This window comes from Perna viridis, chromosome 11 (genome assembly GCF_037379345.1).
Source record: "Perna viridis isolate PV_CMFRI_1.1 ecotype Kerala chromosome 11, ASM3737934v1, whole genome shotgun sequence".
Lineage (NCBI taxonomy): Eukaryota > Metazoa > Mollusca > Bivalvia > Mytilida > Mytilidae > Perna > Perna viridis.
The window spans coordinates 21,018,813-21,025,735 of record NC_142455.1 but is presented as its reverse complement, the minus strand read 5'-3'; positions in this window follow the sequence as shown (position 1 = coordinate 21,025,735).

The following is a 6,923-nucleotide window of genomic DNA, read 5'->3' as shown; positions in this document are numbered from 1 at the left end:
TTGCAACATATAGGCTGTATCTGTTCAAAAATATGAAGAAACTAGTCCAATTAGAATCGAGATAAATCAAGGAAGCTTATTTTATCATTGTTTTACGAAGTGGTGGCCATCTCTGTCTTTATTTGACCCCTCTATATCACTTGGGATATAACAATGTGACATAAATGGCCAGCTCATGGTAAAACAATGATAAAATGGAGTTTCTGTGATTTATTTCTTAAACTAAAGGAAAAAATGTCAGTTGACTAATTATGTATCAGTACAAAATTAATTGTAATACAGACTTCTGTTTCAATGGGGTAGACACTGAATTATATGTTGATGACAAAAACCTGAAACATTTCAGTCAAACTAAATGTTGTCCTTACATAGGAGTTGACCAAGTAATACTTGTACAAATGATCTTCATCTAGCAGATTAAGTTCATCAAATAGTATAATAGTATTTCATGTAGACATTTAACCACTAACCTTCAACTTCATCAGAAAGTCATTTCAATTTGTGTAATAATATATTCCTATGATTATGTTGATAAAATGGTTGTATTTTTCTTTTTTTTTTATTTTTACAGCATTATTTGTTAATTCTGTAGATTTTTTTTTAATATTATTTAAAATTTTTAAATATGAAGTTTTATTTTGTTACCTTTATTTTTATATTTGCGTTCTATTGTACCATGTAGTCTTGTATAGTAACTTTCATTGGTGTTTTTTGTAGCGTTTATTTCTTTAATATCACTTGAAAATTTCTTTTAAACTAATGGCAGTTTTTTTTATTTCAGACTTGATTTCCCCCCCCCAAACTTTTAAGCAGAGTTATTCTTTTTTTAAGTCAGGTTTTTGTACCCTATATTTAGATACTGTTTTTTTATTGGCTCTGAAAATCATGTCTGTTATTTATGAAAATGAAGCTAAACCCAATTGCTCTGATAAATTAGCTTATAGCAATTTGTAGGGGCAGATTTAATTTTTTTTGTAGCAGAAGGGTATTTGAAAGAAATCTCCATAAAACCAGGGGTACCCATGAAGTTTCTGAAAAATTTTGCATTGAAAATAGGAGTATATTTTCAAAGGTATTAAAGGTTGACAAAGGCAGCAGAGCAAAATGGACTGAAATCTTCTTTGAAAATAGGGTTGGTGGGATGGATCTGAAAATTTATTGTAAAAAGGAGGGATACAGAAAAAAGGGGGTTCTAGACTTTTATTTGCTTTTTTCCCACATTTTGTAAAAACCTTGCACTATTTTTTAACTCCAGAAGTCCATTTCTAGATCTTCTGCTGGTTTGCTGTGAAGAGCATAGGAGTAAATGATTTGAAGAAGGATTTATGGTGATTAAATTCAATTAAAAGTTCACAATAGACAGTTTTAAGGAGAGTATTGAATGGAACACATATTTGTGACAGAATGACATTTCGTCTAGTTCTCATTGGATGTGTTTTTTGTAATTAACAGCTATTTGACCTTTATTTGACCTTTATTTAGGAATATCAAGTAAGGAATACTTATAGAACAATTCTTAAATATATCTTTTTTCATATTTTTAAAGATTATTTTCTCATACCATTGTAATTCATATCATTTTTGTAGTGTGCAATATTGATAGATCAAAAACTGTTGACAGAGATAGGTAATGTAGTACATTTTGTAAATATACACATGTATTTCTGTCCAGTATCTTAATTAGATGAATTAGTCATCAGTAATATCCTTATGTTTTTTTTTATCATCTATACTGTTAGGTACAGTGAAACCCGTCTATACCAATCCCTGAGTAATCCAAAACCCTGTCTAAACCAGATACTTCTTGAAAGTCCTTTTTATTAATATATCAATGCAAATGTATTTTGAACATTGAAAATCAAGACACTTGTCTAGACCAAATCAGTTTTAGGTCCAACTGGGTTTCCGTTTAGACCGGTTTCATTGTATATGTTACTATGCTGCTTTTGTATCCAGTACCCATCCTGAAATTTAACCAACATTTTACCCTTTGAAAATCTTGGAAATTCCTCCCTTTTGAAGAATACTATTACAATTGATATGATGCAGACTGAAACTACAGATTTTCTGTCCAAAAAAAAAAAAATTACATTTTAGATTTCTATTACCACTCATCAATTCCTGTGAACATAATTATTGTTACTATTTATTAGTTTGCAAGATTTGTATTAGTTTTGTACTTACATTATTGAATCTGTATATGCTGTATATTTATTTGTAATGTTTACAGTTATGATGGTGCTTTCTGTGTTGTGGGGAGTTGATCTCTGAAATGCTCAGTTATTTCATGGGTTAGATCTGATTTCTGTTAACTGTAGACAAGTTATGTGTTCAAAACTCAATTATTTTTAAACACAATGCAGTTTCAAGTCATGTTTTTTATAACACCAGCACTGTGTTTGCAATAAATAAGATCTTCTTGATTCTTGTTTTAGCTTAAAATTTGCACTCACCTAAAGATGCAAAAAATGAATACATTAAGTTTTAAGTACAAATGTACTTATTTAAGAGTTTGTTTTCTTTCTCTGGAACTTAACACTCATTGTACAGATGGTGTATTGATGAAATGGTTTAAATTAAAGATGGATATTTTAAATACAGTGTACTGAGACATATTTGTTGATCAAACATGCATGATACATTTAAACCTGTGTTGAAATATACAGAATAAAGCTGTCAACCATTTATCTTCTTTCTCTCTCTTTGTCAGTGCCATGGTGTAGAAAACTAAGGTTTTCTGTAATTTCATGTATTATTTGCATTTACAGGGGTTTATGTTCATTCCACTACTTCTAAATTTGTGCTTGATTACTTTCCAAGATATTATACCCACCCACCCCCACCCACACCCACACCCACTGAACGAGTTGGCGGTATATTGGAATCATCTTGCCCCGCCATCCATCCTTCTGAATTTCGTTGTAATTATCTTAGCTCTCAATGGATGGATTGATTTCAAATTTGGTGTTTGGCTTCATATAAGTGGTGCTTATATTGTGAATGGTTTGTGTACTCTCAGATATCAACTTCTTGTACAAGTGGGGTATCCTTAGCTGGACAACACATGCAATTTCATGTTGATTCAGACAGTGCTAAAGGGTACATAAGTGTAACTGTATCATAGTGGGTTAAGTCCAGTCTTCAATTAATGAAAATGATAAATTATGCAATCCCATATTAAACCAATACAAAAGCTGGCAATACTCGATTTTAAAGCAGTAATACACATTGGAATAAATGTCGTAACATCATCCAGGAGTCACTCGATTCCTATTGTACAAAAGGGATTTATCGGAGAAGCAGACAAGAAAGTATTAGATTCTTTCTTCAAAACTCTTAATAATTTATGAAAATAGCTAACATCCGAATAAAACATTTTGAAGAACACTTTATTCCTAATGAAAAAACTGAACTGTATTTTCCGAAAATCACAAGTTGAATGAACAAGGAATTTGTTTTTATTCCTGCTGATAAAGCTGCATTTTATGTTATTTGACGTAAATTTTATAGAAAGTAATATTACAAATTCACCTATGTTCCAACTGACTAAATTTTCAGAAAGTGATATTGTTAACAAACGCAAATCCGTCGCTACCTCTTTTAAAGTACAGGCTGAGCCTAGTAGCATGGAAGTTCCTACTATGTACTAGCTTCCCAAACTTCACAAATCATCTTATAAATTAATATCAGTTTATTTCCTCTTTAAGTTTTGGTTCAACACTAGACTTGTTTACCAGTGCGCCAAATGCCATACAAACTCTGACTATAAATTTTTGTAACAAAGCTTATGAAAATAGTAGAATTAACTATTTTTGGAGTGTTAAAAATTCACTTTAAATACTTGATAAATTACATGCCCATGTGGGATCTTTCGACTTTGTTCAAAGTTGATTTTTCCACTCTATACACTATACACTTCCACAAAATCTCATAAACAAAAAGATCGCATTTCTTATCAAATGGCCCTTGATAATTCCGGGATGTGAATATTTTCGTCCGAATTCTTTGAGATCATGTTAGTTGGACTTTTTTATATACTTACAGCACTCGAATTCCTATTAGACATTATCGTTGTTTTTTTGGGTTTTTTTTTGGCGATACCGATGAACGGGATAACTTTTCATTCCCTACTGTTAACTTTAAAATTCCGTTTTTGAATGTTGATGTTCCCTTGTCACCATCATATGGTGTTAACATATCACAAATGGTTCGATTTGCTCGTATTTTTAACAATGTTTCAGATTTTAACGGAAGATATTATATAACCGAGAGGATTTTGATATCACAAGCACGTAAACATTCACATTTTTTCTGTTTTAACAAGGGACTCAGGTCTTTTTCAACTGATTTTAATTGAGTATTATATTCTTTTTCACAGTGGCCAGATTTAAGATAACGCCAAAGTACTTTAAATCCGCATTTTTGCGCCTGTCTCAAGTTTAGGAATTTCTAGACCCTGTATGTATTGTTTGGTTTTCACTTCCAGTGTACTTTTATATTAATTGCTGGAGTATATGGGCAACTATTTCTCCGTACTTGTGTATAATGCTGTTTTGGGGCCAGCTGCAGCCTGCCCTGTGGTGTGAGGGTTTCCTCGTCGTTCATTGAAGACCCATGGGTGACATTAAGCTGACATTTTTCATCCTGTTGGAGTTGTTGTCTCCGACATATTCACCATTTCCATTCTCGTTATAAATATTGGAGCACAAATATTAGAACATTAACAATATGAGACTACAAATGCTCTTTGTTGAAATATAGAAAAGAGCAAAAACTCCACCCAATTCTGTATTCTCAATGTCTATACATGAAATTAATTTAAGTTTAAGTCTTTAGAGGTAGAGAGTTAAATAGATAGTAAACAAAATTCGAAGCATAAAAAAAATGATTTCAAATTTTCCTGAGTACAGTAGACAGCGAAATTTATTGTAATAGTGATTTATTGTGTTAGCCTAAACTTTCATCTATGAAATGGTTTAGTAACTCGTTGGCACCAAATATATATAGATGCATAGTAACCGCCACCAGTTGTTCAACATAAATTAAAGTGCAACTCTGTCTCAAAACCAGGCAGAAGCATATGATTAGTGATTCATGATCATGCCTTATTATTTCCAATTTTTTTCCGTTTTTTAAAGTTTCCATTTAAACAATCATTTTGTATTTTTGACACGTCCATATTTTGTGTTAATACATTTCGTATATAGTAGTTTCCATTTAAATGTGTTTCCGACATACCCATATATTGTGATGTTGGATGCTTGACGTTTTTATTAAAAGTGATATTGTACGGCTGTCGTCGGCTGTTTACATAAAAGTGTTTTATGTAGCAAAATTATCTGAGTTTTTAATTTTTTTTATAACAGATTAGTAAAAGAGGTTACTAGATATTTGATATAATAAATTACTAATTTGATTTAACAAAGAAGACAATTAATATGCCAGCTTGGTGCATGCAATGTCATGTTTTATGGAACATGGGCCTCGGTGAGTGTTCCATTAGATGCACTACACAGGCAAAATTATTCCACATAATTTTCACGCGAATTTCACATGATTTTCACCTGAATTGAGCAAATAAACTAAGTGACAGAGTTCGCGTGAAATTCGGGTGAATGGAGCCTTCACGTGTAATTCACACGAAATGTTCATATGAAATTCGCGTTTAGTGAATTTCACATGAAAATCATGTTAATTTCATGTGAATTTCACATGAATTTCATGTGAAGCTCGATTAACATGAATTTCACGTGAAAAATATTTGCCTGTGTAGGCTGCCATAATTGTATTATATTTTTGATTGAAAATCCTTCAGAAGGCTTCGTAGAAACTGTTTTAAAAATAAAAGTGCAAATGAAAGTTGATTACCCAGAGGAGATATCTAGTTAACACTTAAAATTTGGTTATGTAAAACTACAGAAAAAAATACAAAGAAAAACAGATATATATTTGATTAGAAATCCTTCAGTAGGCCTCATGAAAACTGCATTGGAAAATGAAATGCAATGAAAGACGTCCAGTGGAGATATTAACTTCAATTTGGTTATATCCATAATCCTACTACAGAAAAAGTACGGGAAAATTTCCCGCCAGAATTTTTACTCAATAACCAGTGAACACTATTTTACGATATATAGCTTATTCAAAGACATAATCATTTTTTTAGGGCTTAACAAATTTATTTGAACACTTTCATTGATTATCTTATTAAGATATGTTGGATCGCCCCTTCCTGGGTTTTAGGCAGAATCACATATATATGAATGTGGTTCCACCATGAGTTAAGGTATGGTGGGCAACTGAAAACAGCTGTCTGGAAAGTACAGTCCCTTAGTATATGTTAAGGCTATGAGACAACATCAAAATGAACTAAGTATGTTTTGACTGAAACAGTAACAGTTGATATTTATTTTAAAACCTAATTACAAACCGGTGTCGGGCAGACTGCTTTTCTCTGTTGGACCTTTTAACGGCCAATCTTATCAAAATTAAAATAATCTTTAATTACGTTACTCTCCTCAAAAGGGCACATGTCAGATAATGTATTTTAATCAGATAATTCTACAGCTGGACCACATGGCCATGTGAGCTCGTGTCATTACCTGGCGTTCATCGTTTGTCGTCTGCCGTCAATCGTTTACTTTTTTATAAAACGAAATATTAAGACATTACTTTCAACAGGGGTGAATCCATATACATGTGTACACTTTTAAAAAGAAGGGTGCCAGACGGGGTTCCACAGAAAAGAGGAGGTGCCAGGGCATTCTTTGCCATTTTTTGTCATATTTAGGCATGAAAATGACAAAGGAGGATGCAGACAACCTACACACCCCAGCCTGGACCCGCCACTGCATAGCTATAGGTTACAGACCACCAATTCAACCAATGAGCATTTGGAACGTACGCAAACATAGTCCTACGCA